Source organism: Dermacentor andersoni, chromosome 7, assembly GCF_023375885.2.
Source record: "Dermacentor andersoni chromosome 7, qqDerAnde1_hic_scaffold, whole genome shotgun sequence".
Taxonomy (NCBI): Eukaryota; Metazoa; Arthropoda; class Arachnida; order Ixodida; family Ixodidae; genus Dermacentor; species Dermacentor andersoni.
This window is the reverse complement of record NC_092820.1, coordinates 65,192,464-65,206,890: the sequence shown is the minus strand read 5'-3', so window position 1 is coordinate 65,206,890 and position 14,427 is coordinate 65,192,464. Positions and strand designations below refer to the sequence as shown.

At 48.7% G+C, this 14,427-nt stretch overlaps 1 long non-coding RNA gene across 1 annotated transcript in view; it reads right to left on the bottom strand.

Moving 5' to 3' along the window:
- Nucleotides 1-14,094: 14,094 nt before the first annotated feature.
- The window catches only part of LOC126534374 (uncharacterized), a 62,993-nt gene continuing 62,660 nt past the window's right edge, over nucleotides 14,095-14,427 (bottom strand). Inside the window, exon 5 of the long non-coding RNA XR_011895427.1 lies at nucleotides 14,095-14,249. This is a non-coding gene — a long non-coding RNA (uncharacterized lncRNA). The remainder of the gene's footprint in view (nucleotides 14,250-14,427) is intronic.

Below are 14,427 nucleotides of genomic sequence, written 5' to 3'. Positions count from 1 at the left end.
TTTTCTGGGGGTTGATTTTAAATCCATTTTGGTCTGCCCACATGGACACCTTGTTTAAGGCCTGCTGTACCTGTCTCTCGCAGACTGTGAGGTTGCAGGATTTGAAGCCTATTTGTATATCGTCTACATAGACGGAGTAAAAAATAGCTGGTGGTAATGATGCCCGAAGCGTGTTCATCTTTACGACAAAGAGCGTGCAGCTGAGTACGCCACCCTGGGGTACCCGTTTCCTGTATGAATGTACGCGACAGTGCAGGACCTATTTTCACCCGAAATGTACGGTTCTCTAGGTAGCTCTCTATGATAGTTAACATATTGCCGCGGACGCCCAGCACCGAAAGGTCGCGCAGGATTCCGTACCGCCAGGTTGTGTTGTATGCTTTTTCCATATCCAGAAATACAGATTAGAAAGATTGTTTGTGTACGAAGGCATCGCGAATGCTCGCTTCGATGCGCACGAGATGGTCGGTTGTAGATCGCCCTTCCCTAAAACCGCATTGAAATGGGTCAAGCATTTTACTAGACTCTAGGAGATGTATCAGACGGCGATTGATCATTTTTTCGAAAAGCTTACAGAGGCAGCTTGTAAGCGCTATGGGACGGTAGCTAGTGAGCAATGAAGTGTCTTTACCATGCTTCAATATAGGGATCACAATAGCCTCCTTCCACTTCGATGGGAGATAACCAGCAGCCCAGATAGCATTGAAAAGTGTAAGTAGCGTGATTTGTGCGTCGGATTGCAGGTGTTTAAGCATATCATACATGATTCTATCGGGGCCCGGTGCAGAGCTCCGACATACTGACAAGGAGGCTTTAAGTTCGGCAATCGTAAAAGGGCGATTATAAGGATCGTTTGGCGTGCATTTCCGATTCAGAGGCTTGAGTTCTTCTATTTCTTTATATTTAAGGAAGTTCTCTGAATAGTGACTGGAGCGAGACACGTGCTCGAAGTGTTCACCGAGAGCATCAGCCTGGTCTTGCAGTGTATCGCCTTGTGTGTTTACCAAACGGAGGGAGTATGTTTGTCGCCCTCTTATGCTATTTACCCTGTTCCAGACTTTGGCCTCATCTGTATACGTGTTTATACCCGTTAAAAAACTTCTGCCAACTGTCTCTTCTGGCCTGTCGGCGGGTTCGCCTGCCTTGTGATTTTACTTTCTTAAAATTGATGAGATTCTCCGCAGTGGGGGAGGCGCGTAGCAACCCCCACGCTTTGTTTTGTTTTTTACGTGCGATCCTACAATCGTCGGTCCACCACGGGACGCGCCGTTTGCACGAGAGGCCAGTTACTTGTGATATGCATTTAGATGCGGCATCTATTATGAAGGCTGTGAAAAACTCCACTGCAGCATCAATTTCTAACGAACACATGTCAGCCCATGAGATACTAGTAAGAGATCGAAATTTCTCCCAATCAGCCGTCTCAATCTTCCACCTAGGAGCGTGTGGTGGATATTCGTTTTCTTTAGGTGATCTTAGCAGTATAGGGAAGTGGTCGCTGCCGTAAGGATTGTTGGCAACTTCCCATTCGAGTTCAAGCAGTAGAGACGGGGAGACTATACTAAGATCTATTGACGAAAAGGATTGGTTTGCTAGAGAGTAATATGTGGGTTCCTTCTTATTCAAAAGGCACGCACCACAAGAAAAAAGGAACTGTTCAACAAGACGACCTCGCGCATCTATACGAGAGTCGCCCCACAGGGAGCTGTGCGCATTGAAGTCGCCAAGAACAACATAGGGTTCTGGCAGTTCATCTATAAAGGACTGAAATTCATGTTTAGTTAATTTGTAATGTGGGGGTATATAAAGCGAGCAAATAGTGATGAGTTTGTTTAGCAGAACAACTCGCACCGCCACTGCTTCAAGGGGCGTTCGAAGCTGTAAAGGTTGACATGCTATACTTTTATGAGTGAGAATCGCAACACCACCCGATGATGCGACGGCATCATCGCGATCTTTGCGAAACGTAACATACGTACGGAGAAAGTTTGCGTGTCTGGATTTTAAATGTGTTTCCTGTAAACACAGCACTTTTGGATTATGTTTGTGGATGAGTTCTTGCAAATCATCAAGGTTTGTAAGGAGACCTCTAATGTTCCATTGAATGATTTGTGTATCCATATTTAAAATAAATTGGTGCTGTGTTTACGGAAACGGACGGGATGCCTTAGATTACAGAACCCTTTCGAGGCCCTGTAATAGGGGTTTTGTTCTTTTTGGAGCGTTCGAGGGAGCCTCGCCGCTCCTTAGGCGCTTGGTGCGCCTTGAGGATGGGTGTAGTGTCCATTGCCTCTTGTGAGGCGCCGGACACGTGCTCTTGCGAGCGGGAAGCTTTCAGAGGGAGTCCCGCCTTGGAGGGCAAGACCCCTGCGCCCACCAGCCCGGAGGTCGATGGGGCTCCCAGAGGGATTTGGCTACGCCGGCCGTTGATGCAGCCTCGGCTGCGCCCACCTTCGGGGTCGATGGTTCCTTCTCCTCGGTTGACGGAGCAGCGCTAGCTGCAACCGTCGCGGGGGCAGATGGCGTGACTGCCGACTCACTGCTTGTGGGTCGGACAGCCGCCGGAGGCCGTTGTGACGCTGCCCCCTGGCGCGCCACTTCGGCAAAGCTTTTCTTTGGCAGGTATGCTACCCGCCTTCGTGCCTCTTTGAACGTTATATTCTCTTTTACTTTTATGGTTACAATTTCTTTTTCCTTCTTCCAAGAGGGGCACGATCGTGAGTACGCGGCGTGATCCCCATCACAGTTTACACAGTGTAGAGAGTTCTTACATTCTTCAGTTGCGTGTTCAAGGGCACTGCATTTCGCACATGTTTGGCGGCCTCGGCAGCTCTGCGAGCTGTGGCCAAAACGTTGGCATTTGAAACATCTCAAGGGATTTGGCACATACGGTCTTACACGGAGCTTGATGTACCCGGCCTCGATTGATTCGGGCAGGACACTTGAATTGAAGGTGAGAATTAGGTGCTTGGTCGCAATTTCTTTACCCTCGCGCCTTATCTTGATTCTTTTGACATTTATGACATTTTGTTCACTGAAGCCCTCCAAGAGTTCAGCCTCAGTGAGCTCCAGCAAATCATCGTCCGAGACAACGCCGCGGGTGGTATTCATCGTGCGGTGCGGGGTTACTACTACTTGGGTCTCCCCAAATGATACTAGTTTTGGCAGTTTCTCAAATTGTTTCAGATCGCGGAGCTCCAAGAGGAGGTCACCGCTAGCCATCCTCGACGCCTTATAACCTGGGCCAAAAACTTCGGTAAGGGTCTTAGATACAAGGAAGGGGGAGATTGTTCGGACTTGTTTAGCTGGTTTTTCTGTGTGGATCACATGAAAACGAGGAAAATTGTGGACTTGGCGTCCGAAAAACTGAAATACTTCTTCGGTGCGCCCTCGTTTCTGAGGGTGATCAGGTAGTTTAGGAAACGCGTTTTCCATAGGTACAGTTGGGTTTTCGGCCGCGATGCCGACCACCCACCATGGAGCCCAACAGGGGGACGTGACAGAAGTTCCTGCTGGAGAAACCCTGCCAACGCCAGCCGTACATCGCTGCTATAACCAAATACAGCATAACCAAGGCTGGCTAGCTACGCAAGGTTATCCCTTGCCGCCGGGAAACTAGGAAGTGAGGAGAAATGATGAGAAGACAGGAAATATGAAAAAGGCGAGAGAGAAAGACGAAGATTGGAGAGGAGGACAGGAAAAGGCGACTGCCGATTTCCCCCGGGTGGGTCAGTCCGGGGGTGCCGTCTACGTGAAGCAGAGGCCAAAGAAGTGTGTTGCCTCCGCCGGGGGGCCTTAAAGGTCCAAACACCCGGCATCGGCTCAACCCACAGGATCCCCCTTTCCCCGGACACGGCTAAGCCGCGCACGGCTACACGCGGGAGGGTCCAACCCTCGTGTGCTCGGGTCCGTGGTGTCGCAACACACCAAACGCCTGCTGACGCAGACGCCCCTGCGGGGCCCATAGTGTGGTGGAGCAAGGGACTGAAGAAGAGGAGAACGAAGTTCGTCTGGGCATCGCGCGGCGCCGCTTACACTTTCGTAAAGAGCAACCGCCTGTATCTTCATTCAGCTTGTATACTCCAGCAGGGTATACGCGACAATATAATAAACGTCCACTGCAGGCAAAACTTTTGCTTCACGCTTGACAAAGAACAATCGGTAACGCCTACTGGTGCCGCCGTGAAGCTTGCGCTTGGCCTCGAAAATGCCTCGCACGAGGCTGCATGTGAAAGCTGCGACATGAGTCAGGTAGCAGGCGGGCTTCGCTCTCCCTCACGCTAGATTACAGACACAGTGCGCCATCTAGTGGCGCTGCCGAGAACTCCGCTCGTGGCATCCGAGACGACGAGCGTGGCTCGCCGGTGCCTGCGAATGCTGAGAATTCTCCCGTCGCTTGCCGCACACCCAGTGGAACATACTGGCGAGAAGTTTATGGAAGACGAATACATACACAGTGCACTCATGGCGCAGCTCGCTAAAGCGTTTCGGTGAAAGAACTGTACACTCAACAAAGAAGTACCTCGAGCTCCGCTTCTTCGAACGTCGTTCTCGTCTTTGTCGCCTCCTGTTGCGTGCCAGTCCGATTCTCGCGCACGAGCCGCCGGTCTGTCAAAACCTGCCCAGCGTTGCCTTGCGGTGCTTTGCTTGACGCTTGCGGTGTGGCGGCTCTCTGAAACGCGGTTGGAATGTGGTGGTCGTCTTTTTTTTTCTCGCAATGCTGGCGGCATTAGCCTCCTTCGAAGAAGCATCGTCCCGATTTCTAGAGAAGGCCTAGAGAGGCCGAGTGGTTTAACAGGACAGTGGTCAGATGATGGCCGGTGCTAGGCTTGGTCATATGTGCAAATTCTGTTAGTCAATGCCTTTCATCGTAAGGCTTCATTTGTACCACGTGTAAAAGCTCTGGGTGAGTCCTGCATCGTGTGGCGCAGACGTGGCCTTCAGGAGTTACCTCGTAATTTAAGAGACTTAGCCGGCGAAGTACTCTGTAGGGGCCAAAGTAACGGCGCAGTAACTTCTCCGAAAGACCGAGCGTACGTATAGGCAGAAGTACGCACACTTTGTCTACGTGGTCGCACTGTACCTCACTTCGCCCTAAGTTGTACCGGTTTGCGTCCACGTATTGCTGTTCGACGATACGGTGCCTTGCCAAGTGCTGCGCTTCTTCTGCCCTTTCTATTGACTCACTAACGTTAGGGTCGTCTTCGCTGATGTTGTTTACACGTAACATCGCGTCTAGTGTCGTTGTTACTGTCCGACCGTAAACAAGTTCAAATGGCGTGCAATGTGTGGTCTCTTGTACTGCAGTATTATACGCAAAGGTAGCATATGGTAGATTAGTGTCGCATGTCCGATGCTCGATGTCGACGTGCATTGAGATCATGTCAGCGAGCGTTCTATTGAGCCATTCAGTCTGGCCGTTTGTTTGCGGATGGTACGCTGTGGTTTTTCTATGAGCAGTATGAGTTAGTTTCATACCAGACTGCATCAAACGGGCCATAAAAGCTGCTTCTTTGTCTGTTATGAGTACATTAGATGCGGCATATTGTAACACTATGCGCGTGACAAAAAAACTGAGCCACTTCACTGGCGGTTCCTTTTGTAAGAGATGTCTCAGCATACCGAGTCAGATAATCGGTTGCTACCACAATTCACCACTTTCCCGAGGTCAAAACGGGAAATCGTTCTTGTAAATAGATTTCTATTTGTTAAAATGATGCTGCTGGTGGCTGTATCGGTTGCAGAATACCTGCTTGCTTGAGTGGCGGTGTTTGACGTGTTTGCCAATCTCGGCGCGATTTGACATTGTACTGCACTGAATTCATCAACGTCGGCTAGTAATATTTCTGCCCGATTCGCGCCAGGGTCCTACTAACGCCTAAGTGGCCAGCTGTTGGATCATCTTGGCAAGCTTCTAAGATCTCAGCTCGCAGAGATGATGGTACGAGAAGTTGAAACGTCTCACCACTGCACTCGAAGTTTCGTTTGTAGAGGACGTTGTTCCGGAGGACATACGAACACAATCCGCGGACGAAAACTCGAGGCACTTTCACTTGTCCACCCTCCAGGCACTCGATGAGCAGGGGTAATTCTCGATCAGTACGCTGACGATGAGCAATTTCAGTCGTATTCTCAGCCTCGGAATGTGAAATCTTGCTGGTATTCAGGTGACGTAGCTTCGATTGGTTGCGCGTGATAAACAATCAGCATCATTGTGCTTGAGACCAGACTTGTAAACGACCGTGATGTCATACCCCTGTAGGCGCAAACCCTTCTAGCTAGTCTTCCAGAAGGGTCCTTGAGGTTCGATAGTCAGCACAGTGAATGATGGTCACTGATGGCTCGAAACGGTTTGACATATAAGTATTGCCGGAACTTACTGATGGCCCATATAACCGCCAGACATTCCTTTTCTGTAGCTGAGTAATTTGACTCAGCTTTTGATAAGGTAGGGGTTGCGTAGGCAATAACTTTTCTCCGTTCTGCCACTGAATAAGTATAGCACCGTCACCAACGTTACTCGCGGCAGTGCTGATATCCGTGTCGGCATTTTCCTCAAAATAGGCATGTATAGGAGGACTCTGCAAACGCCGTCGTAGCTATGAGAAGGCGGCTTCTTGTTCTTTCTCCCACACAAAAGGGACTTCTTCTTTTGTCAGTCGCGTGAGTGGGACGGCAATTTTAGAAAATATTTTTTACGAAACGCCTGTAGTAGACACACAGCCCCAGGAAACGTCTAATAGCTTGTTTGTCTCTTGGCTTCGGAAACATTTCTACTACAGTGATCTTCTAAGGATCGGGGCGGACGCCTTCAGCACTGACAGTGTGTCCGAGAAAGCGGAGCTCGCGAAAGCGGAAGGGGCATTTTTCGGGTTTATTGTCAATCCCGCCGTACGAATAGCATCCAGAACCGCTCTCAGTAACTGCACGTGCTGCTCGAATGTAGTGAAGAAGACCACCACATCATCAAGGTAGATGAGTCATGACTGCCATTTCAGTCCGGAGAGAACAGTGTCCGTCATCCGCTGTAAGTTGGCGGGTGCAGAACACATAACAAATGAAACCACCTTAAAGTCGTATAGACCATCCGGTGTCACAAATGGCGTTTTTTGGCGATCTCGATCGTCCACTTCTATCTTCCAGAATCCACTTTAGTGGTCCAAAGAGGAGAAGACGAAGCATTGCGTAGTTTGTCCAAGGTGTCGTCGATGCGTGGGAGTGGATAAACAACTCGCTTCGTGACGAAATTGAGTTTCTTGTAATCAACACAAAATCGTAGGGTGTTATTCTTCCTGTTGGCCAGGACTACCGAAGATGTCTTCGGGCTATTGGATGGCTGTATTACATCATCCTTGAGCATTTGCTGTATTTGACTTCTAATCGCCTCTCTTTCTTTTAGAGCCACTCGGTACGGGTGTTAGCGCACTGCTCTTGCAGGTTCTTCGACCACAACGCGGTGTTTCGCGACGGGAGTACGACGGACTTTCAATTAATTAGGAAAGCTGCATTAAGGGGGCGCTGATGTACTGTTGGGAACATTGTGTACATTCCCAGTAAAAGCTAGATAACGGCGGAGGCTCTTTCTAGAGCACCGACGAAAGCAGATAAACTAGACTTTCGCTAAACATGTATGCAAGGGCTTCAAAAGGGTGACAATTTTGTTAACAGAATACGCGATGTACAAAAGACTGACGTCGTTTGTCAAGTCTTGCTTAAGTTGTGTCGCCAAGGCTGGCCGAAACACCAAAGCTTCTTTGCTGCTTAGTTCCGTACTGGCCTATTTGTAGGCCCCCACACCAAAAAAGGCCCAATCACCGGACATGAAAACCAGCCGCTTCTCGGAACAAAAATTCACTTGTAGTCAGCGCAACTGATGGGGAACTGATGGAGTGAATACATAACACTACAAGTGAATTTGCGTTCCAGGAAGCGGCTTCTTTCATGTGCGGTAATTAGGCCTTTCCGGTGTGCGGGCCTACAAATACGCGTTTTTCTGGAAATAAAAACCCAGTTGAAATCTAGCACTCGCCCTTCATATCTTGCTCTTGTCTAGGCCTTCCAGCGCTATGATTCCCATTGCTGTATCTAACCAACTAGCACAAACAACCATACTTCTCAATATTTTGCAGCAGTGGAGGGAATGGGTCTTGGAACTATACTATGCGGCCTACCTTTCACTGCCCACAGGCGACAAAATGGTGATCACGCGATTCATTCAATTGGACAAACACCGCGATGAATTACCCCTCCCCCCCAAGTAGCTGCATTAGCCCAATCTATCAGCGTCGCTGATCTCTGCAGCCGTTATTGCAGCTGAGAGCGAATCGCTTGCTTTCCGTAGCGGCAAAGGTGCCCAAAGGTGAACCGATGCCAGTGATGGTGCGTTCTCCCAGCGATAAGCTACTCGCGTCTGTCCTGCTAGTGTGGACGTAGCGGTGGAAATTGATCTCATAAAAAATATACATTTTGCGCTTATGTCAATTTTGAAATTCGTATCCAGCTAATAAATTGAGCTTTCGGAATGTTGAACGAACTTTGTATCTTTTTCGATATTTTGGCCACTCAAGGTGATTTGCGTACAATTTTGCTGCTTCTTTTTTTTCAACTTTATATTGAAGCTGAGAACTTGCCTAGCATTGCTAGACCATTCACCATGCGGATGCACCATGACATTAGCGCTCATCTTCCAAGTGTGCTGATTTTTGATCACACGGACGTCTTAAGTAGCGGATAGTGCACGTGATGCAACATATTGTTTCTATCTCGTGATTCTTCTAAATGACAAAATTTTCTTGTTCACACCGCAATACGTGTTACAGCTTAATTTATCATGGACTCATTCCGATAGCCGGTTGCCGCAGCAATGTTGTTGGTCGCTGTCGCTGTTCGTCGCAGCTATAGCCATGAATGAGAAAAAAAGTACCCAGTTCCCGCAGGGATAGAACTCATGCCCTCTGCGCAGGAATCAGCGGCTTTACGATTGCACTACGCCTGCGCTGGCTAGCTGCTGTGGAAACAAGCCCCATACCGACGTGCTAGCATGTGAGGCGTCAGTCGATGGGAGATGTATGCGGTGTAGCGTCGGTACGTGCACATTTTGCACTGCAGGTTCATACTATTGCACCAGGTGGCAGGCCATGCAGGAGTCGCATCGTATCGCGATTTTGCATTACAGCCGCGTTGTATTCCACCAGTTGTCATGACGTGTAGCAGCTACATCGTAGCGTGCATCGTGTCAAGGGATGTGGCCTGTGCGCCGCGTAGTGACGATACCTGTGTTTAGTTGTTGGTACACGTTATTGCGCCTCCTTGTAAAGTACGTGCCACTACTATATATGCGAATCATAGAGCTACGCGCGGCTGCAACCAGGCAACGTCGGGCTCAGCGGAACGCTGTGCAGAGAGCAGCACAAGCTGTAGCTCGCCCTCGACGCCGGGAGTACAGTTCGTTATTGTAACAACGACGCAAATAGATTTCACCGCTCCGCCAGCTTAAACTGTGACGGTGCTGCGTATAGAGCATAGTCGTGTGATTTTTTGTTCTTTGGGTGTGATCTCTTGCACACTTTCCATACGATCTTTAGGGATAGTGAGAAGTAAAAGCGGCGGGGACTGTTGCCCGTCGGAGGAGAAGAAAGTAATTATTGTTTCAAAATTGAAGAAAAATTCCGTACTTATGCGAAGAAATGATCAAGATTTGTCCCGGTAATGCCTGCGGACTGCTTTTTAGGTCGGTGGGTTGCTGCGTTATTACTCAATTCAAGCTATAAAGTGGGGGCTCAGGCGCCTGGCTTCAGAGCCAGTGGCCAGCCGAGGCTTTCAAAAACAATACACTGAGGCAAGTTATATTTGTATTGGACAAGCGCATACAGGAATACTGCAGCTATAGAACTGGCTCAGGCTAGCGAGGAAGAGGGTTCGTTATGGGGAACCAGCTCGTATGGGGAACGTCTCGTATTTCGCAGAATCCTTACTGGCCACAGAAACTACGACCTCCAGTTCATCACAACGCCGCCAAGGATTTGACGTAGCATGGCAAATGCTTCCGGAAACAGCGACCCAGGATTGTTTTATGAACATTGTGAAATTTCACCACATTGTCGTATGCTGTAATGGCGACATTTTTCAGCCACTCAGGGAAGCCGTAGCAAACCTCTTGGCCAATCAGAGCTGGCCAACTCGCAAATGCGACAATATGGCGGAATTTGTTCAAAACAGATCCCCGGTCTCGCTCTCTCTCTATCTCGTCACAGAAAAGGGGACGCTCCACCTCCGTATCCTAACTTAGCTTTCGCTGTTCGTTTTATTTTCTTCAGACCAAAGCCACCTAGCAAAACTGAGGCACGCGAAAGAGCCATTTGAGATACAACTTTTACTGTCCAAAGTCCGAGGCCAAGTGGTAGATTCCTGGACGCCATTCCTCGTGCTACGCCCCAGGCTGACTGCGCGTGGCACGGGCGCACGCGCCAGGCCCAGATGGGGACAACGGCCGCAGAGTGGCGCAGCTATGCGGCCGCAGCACCCACACGGCCTCCTATCCTGCGGATCACGGATCCATATTGAGGTCGTGGAGGTCCTGCATGGGCTTGTGGCTCAGGTGGAGCAAGTGCCTCCGCACACAGATGATTCTCCTGGCAAGCAGCAACGACCCTCTCTTGGAGAAATTTGTCGGCAAGACCGAGGGCGAGAAATCGCGGTCTCCATGGCGCCTGGAACCAGTCGCTGAAATCCAGTATAGCAAAGCGCAGCGGTGGAGAACCTGGCCCAGTGGAAGATCCCACTTCATAATCGCGTCAAGGTATTTCCGGAACGCGGCGTAATGGGCAGAGTGTGGCGGTATTCTCCGGCGTGCATAGTGGAGGCTGCTCGGAGGGATATCTCTCTGTGAGAAAGCCCTGGAACGGCTTGGAAACTAGCTATGGCGAGTCCCCCGTTGAGTGGCCGTGACAGCCGCTCTCAAATCAGCCGCGAGACCCAAGCAACAAAGCTTTTCTTGTAATTAAAAGCCGTACAGGTTGCGAGGGTGTGACGGCTACCTAGCAGTGAACGGCGAGAAAGAGGGGGGTAGTAGAGGGCGCACCGGTTGTTGATCCGTGGACACAGGCGGTACTGGCGATTAGAGCGGAACATGTGAAATATGCACAGCGTAATGCATGGAATTGTTGGCATGTCAATGCTCTTTGGAAACATAAAATTCAAGCTTCACAGCTTGCAGCTCCAATGTTGTGTGAGCCAGCAAAGGAGTTCACGAGAACACCATGAGGCTTAAGAGGGGAGCGAAGCATTAGAGCGTTTGACCTCTGAGACACGTATCGGTCCAACTATGGTGGCAATTAGCGCAAGCTCTTTGGCCAGTCAGTGCATGATAAACTTGAAAAAATTTAAACACATAGGACGCGCACAAATGGAAAAGGCGTTAGACACAGACGGACGCTGTACTTTCAACCGTACTTTATTGAACTTTACATTTCCGCACATAATATCCGACGCATGCGCATCTTCAACTCCTCCCAAGACATGTGCATACACAACACCTCGAAGATACATTACCGTGTGAAAACAGCCAACGAATGCGTAACTTATACTCCTCCCAACACCTGTGCATGAATGTCAGTTTTGTATTAAAGATATTTTGCCTACTCGATAGGTAAGCACGTATACCTCACACAAATTTCTTTCTTATTTCCAATGTGAAAAGCTTCTAAGATTTCCCGTTGTTATCTTGTCTTGCCCTTCCCTAATATGGTGACACGACCGAACAATGGGACACTTTTTTTGAACCTACTGCAGCCGCGGTAATGAACCGCCAAATTGCTTCCCTGGTCTCCGCTGCAGAAGAGCTGCTGCCACCACATGGCGTATAGCCTGAAACAGCAGGTTGAGAGGTTGCTTGCAGCAGGTTTCCCTCTCTCAGTTATTAGGGCTGTTGCTGAAGCCAGTTTGCGGAAAGTAAAGGGTCTAGCAGGCCAGAAGTCAGCGACATCAGAGCGAAGAAAGCAGCTAGAAGTAATACAATACATTAATAAAATCTCCCACAGCATTAAGAAGGTGGCGGGAAGGCAAGGTGTAAGCGTTGTGTTTTCTGCACCTTGTAAATTGGCTAGCTTGTGTGGGAGGATTGGAAATGAGGGGACGAAGACAGGGGCTTGTAAAGTTAAACACTTGACACCCTTCATCAAGTGCAACACTGGTGTTGTACAGCAACAATGAGTATTATATTAAAGTGAGCAGCTTGTCGCGGCAGCGGTCCTACCAGGAAATACTGCCCAGAGTTCGTATTGAAGGAAGCAAACCGACACGAAGTCCGTTATTCGCTTTCCTTTTGCCGACTATTTCATAAAACGGAAGCCAAGGTAGCAAGCACACCCCCAGCCTTTCCTGGCAGAACGTACGCTTTGACCCCACCCTCATTGACAATCCACATGGCTACTGTTATACAAGGCAGTAGCAGCTTCACTGGCCTGACTGCGACATGCGTCGAGACTGCCTGTTGGCCTAGTTTGTGTAACATCTTGACTGTAAAGTAATTGCGCATAATTTAAACACAGACTCTGGTTCATAAACAGGCAAGCGTTACTACTAACTGCAAAATCCAGTAAACACACTACCAGTTTTAAAGCCATAGGCCATGCCACTTCTTCATATAAAATTCTTATGGCTTATCAGCAATACGTATTGCTCGAGGCAGTTACATACCTTCAAAAAAATCAAGCTCGGCCCTGCGCAACACAGTTGTCGTCTCACCTATACAGAAAGGGGCATGCTTGTTAAGACATAAACCTTCCAAAGTGATCGAGCCGTGTTATCTTCATATCTGCCTATAATATTGGTCTCAAGAAATCGCAGGTCGTGGTCATACTCAATAACGAACGACCGACCTCGCACACTTGTCGCCTTTCTTCCTAGCTTTTAGAACATGGTCCTTAAGCCGGTCGTTTACGCAATGTTCTTTCCCATTCTAATTCTTCCAACGCTTCATGATAACAGAATACACACCCTTCGACAAGCACTTGACAATGCGGTATACATCCCTCGTCTGAAAACCTCGTTTGCTGTCATCGCAAATCCAAGGACAGACTGTGGGCAACTTTACAGGGACGAAAACACCACACACATACGATGTCTGTTCGCAATCTTATTCACGTTCAGTGAGATCTCATCGTAGGCATAACGAAAGGTCCTAAATTTCGTCGCTTTGGTTTAGGCTTTTCTTTTGCAGCATTGCTTTTGAGCTCCTGCAGAAAAATTTAAATCCCGGCAACTACAAGCGACTTCATTCCTGCTGTCTAAATGCGGCAAATGTAATGGACAAAGTAAGCCGCATTTATTACATGGCTTCTCATTGTTTTACATTACTACACAATTGCAATTATGATACTGCTGCTTCATTTGGCATCCTGTTCCAGTGAAATGCGGTTATGTTTCGCACTTCTAACATTCTTCTTGTCACGTTTCGCAGTGCACTTAGCCGCCGAGTGCCGCAGCTACTCCTCCCGACGATGTAATTTTCATGATCCGCCTTATCTGCCCTCAGCGAGAGCATTGGTGCCTTTTGTTTTTGACTTATTGCAACGTACCTCTCTGCTCGGTTGCTTCTAATGCCAAAATCTTGAACTACTTCCTCTGGTTCAACGACGCTGCGAAAATTGTCCATCATGACTGCATTCTACCGCCATACGCGAGGTCTGAATATTGCACAGAAGGCAAAGGTATCCTCGTGGGTGTTATCTTAGTGCGTAGTGTGCAGCTGGTTGTTTGCTAGTGTGTATTTTAGAGGAACGTGGAATAAACATTCATGATCTGAAGAGGCCCGTAGCCTGTGGTTTTGTTGCCTGAGCAGTCGCAGTCGACTACGGATGGACGAAATGCAGCAGGGAGGTCCTGTTCCCGAACGGAAAGATAAACAGGTCATACGCAAGGAAAGGTAGATCAATGTTGGTACAGAGAACTCGAAAATGTTGAGTATTTCTTTACTCTACATTCTTGGAGGTGTAATTTGGTGCCCTTACCACTGAGAAATGTATGATGTGGATATTCTGCACGGATGGCCGTCTCAGACCACATACGTGCACGAACAACCCCCATAAGCCTAGAGAAGCATAAAAAATATTTATTTTCCCGTCATGGCCTGCAGTGGTGCGTGTATCGAGGGCATATGTATCTCGCGCAAGCCTGATATGCATGTTCACATTTCGGTACGCTTTGGTAAAGGCGATCCTCCCACACGTACATATGGCATTCTTTCTTACCTGAAAAAGAATGAATTTTTTTGTTAAACATTGTGTATACCTTAGAATCCAAGGTGCCCCGTCGCGCTTGGACGAAGTATCATACAGGTAAAACTCAGTTATAAAAATTAATGCGTTGCGCATTTAGCAGGCTACCTGTTGGACTGCATGTTTGTTCTTGATAGCCGCTAAACATAAT